Consider the following 2,839-nt stretch of genomic DNA (forward strand, 5'->3'; position numbering starts at 1 on the left):
TCCAAGCCTCAAACCACAACACCTATACAGGAAATAACAATTACATGAAGACAAAGCTTTTTCCTCCCATCAGAGATGGAGCTATACAAGCATTGCGTCTAATATACTACTGCATTTAACAAGAGATAAGCCACAAATAGTGTCATGTTCTCCCTTGAATTCATTGTTTGATTTTAGTCTCTCCATACTACACTGGTAATTGTGAAATGGCGTAAACATAGTTACTCTTGCAGACTGTTTTGCACCTTTCATTTAAGGATCTTCAAGAGCTGTACACAAGTTAAGACTGAAGTAAGCTGCTCTTATGTTTCTGAGGGAATATGGAAGAATTATCACAATACTCTCCCTGTTCCAGCTGCAGGCTGTAGCTGCTGACTGTGTCTTACAGCAATAACCCTTGGCTTAAAGGAGACTGGAGCATTTTACGTTTATGGACTATCTGAGCGGTGCCATGCCCCTGTGACAGGTAGGAAGGGTGACAAACCAGGACAGCTGATGATCCCAAGCTGCCTAGTGTCCCCTGGAGAACTATTTGCTGCTGTACTCAAAGACAGCTATGATCTTAAATTTCTTGAAGACTAAAGTGGTCTCCTTTCCTTCATAAGCTCCAGGGCTGAGAAAGCCTAAAGATAAAGTAAAACAAGGAGGTGATTTTATTTTATTTTTCTCCTGTTCCTTATTTTAACTATGAGGTAGCATTCTTCCCATTAATCTAGTAATGAAGTTTTTGATATTTTTTACCAGTGAAAATCAGCCAACTGTTGTACATAAGAAGGAAACTAAGGCTCCCATACTGCTCCCTATTGCCACTAAAACTTTGAAGCTCTTGGGTTTTTTTTCTTCTTTTTTCTTCCTCTAGAAGCCTTTAAAAGAACAGCAGACAATGCAGTGAGAAAGACTTATGTTTTTAATCTACCTGGTTTGGGATGTGCAGTGAGCAGTCCCCCTGTCATTCCCTGCTCATTTGATTGTGCTGTAAGCTTATAAACTTCTGTTTGGTACAGTGCTCTGGAGACTTGCTAGCAGCCAGCTAATAATTTCTGTAATTCTATCTCCCGGACTCAGTGTGGGCAATATTCAATTTCTACTCTTTCCTCAGAACATGTTCGTTTCCAGTGGGGTTAGACAGATGTAATAGACAAGTTTAATCTCAACAGACTTTGCAAGGTTCTTCTGTTAGGAAAGCTCTCAAGTGGTGACCATCAGTGGGTTGAATTAGTACAACAGTTTCCTAGTACATCTATTCAGATGCTGGTATAGGTAACTGGCTTATCTAGAACAGCAGTCTGGCTGAAGCAGCATCCATGTGGCCTGAGATGGTATAAAACCTCATAGAACACAGGATTGTTTGATACTCTAGCAGGCAGAGAGGGACAGTTTGTAGGACTTCTTTTGAACCCTTGCTAGTGATAGGTTTAGTCTCTGAGATGTAATTACCTCAAGTTTCCCCCCACACTTTCATGCACCTAAGACATACTTTTTCCGTGATTTACTTAGGCATCACTGGCTCGGAGAGAGGTGGTAAGGATGAAGGGGCAGCTGTAGCACAGAATCTCTTTCCATTTTAACATCTGAGTCCCAGTCTTGCTGCTATCCAAGCATGTATTTTATGCTTGCACTGGAAAGAGAAGACATTTTCAAGCTTTAAAATTCCCCAGTGAAGAAAATACTGTTTGGTTGGGGTTTTTTTGTTTGTTTGTTTGTTTGTTTGTTTTTATTGCCTTCTCTTTTCATTTATCATTTTTAAGATGTGCAAAAATGGAACTCATGATGAGCTGCTCGACTGATAGCGGCTGGCAGTACTCTGCTGACTTTGAAGAGTCTCTGCCAAATTACATCCAATATGATCATGCTAATTTTGAAAGGAACTGTGCAAACAAATTACCATAGAGTGAGATGCTGGAGTTTGTGATGTTACATAATGTTGCACCTAGTATCTAGCAATGGAGTTTGGCTTGATTTTCGGGGGTTTGTTGAGTATGACATCTTGTATGATGGAAATTTATGTCTACTTTATAAAGTTTTAAAAAAATATTATCAAATTAATTGTGGTGGCTTCTACTTTAAGCTCCTGGGTTGGTTGTTGAGATGCAGAGTTTCTACTGGGATTGTAAACAGAAGGCATTGGTATCATGTTTATTGCAGATGATTGATCTATATGTGGCCCCAAGGCAGAATTAACCCATATTACACCTCCAAAAAAGGGGAGGGAGGCAGGGCGTGGAGAAAGAAAAAAAAAAAAGAAAAAGCATTGTCTGGTTGTAAATCCCTTATCTGCAACCATTTGCTATAGACCATAACTACGTATCAATAAACATAACTTTCCTGGGGCATGTCTTTTGTTTATTGATAAAATCCTGCTTGTGAGGAAATCCTCAGGCGTTGGGCACTAAAATTTGAGGGTGCCAGGGTGTCATGACTTCTTACACTAATTTTGGGTTTATGTATAAACTTGCAACTCTGCCAAATTAATTTTTTTTTTTTTTTCTTAATGAGTATTTGAGGAGGAGAATTCTGATGACTGCAGGTGTTGCTGATCTTGATTTGTAGCCATAAAAGAGGCATGGAGCCCAAGCAAAAAATTACTATAGTCTTCCAGCATCTTTGCATTCATAGTTGCTTTATAGAGATTTAAGTAATTATATGAAGTAACTGCAAGAGACTATCATGCCAACCTATACTAATTGTACAACCAAGCTATAGTATTGTACAAAATGGTCACCAGTCCTTTTTAGCAAAATGTTGTTGTGTAGACACGCTATTTGCTATTTACAAACATCATTGAAAAAAATTGCATTTATAGTAGACTAGAATGAGAAAGGTACCCAGTTTGCCAGCA

The sequence above is a fragment of the Merops nubicus genome, unplaced genomic scaffold (genome assembly GCF_000691845.1).
Source record: "Merops nubicus isolate BGI_N331 unplaced genomic scaffold, ASM69184v1 scaffold20924, whole genome shotgun sequence".
Lineage (NCBI taxonomy): Eukaryota > Metazoa > Chordata > Aves > Coraciiformes > Meropidae > Merops > Merops nubicus.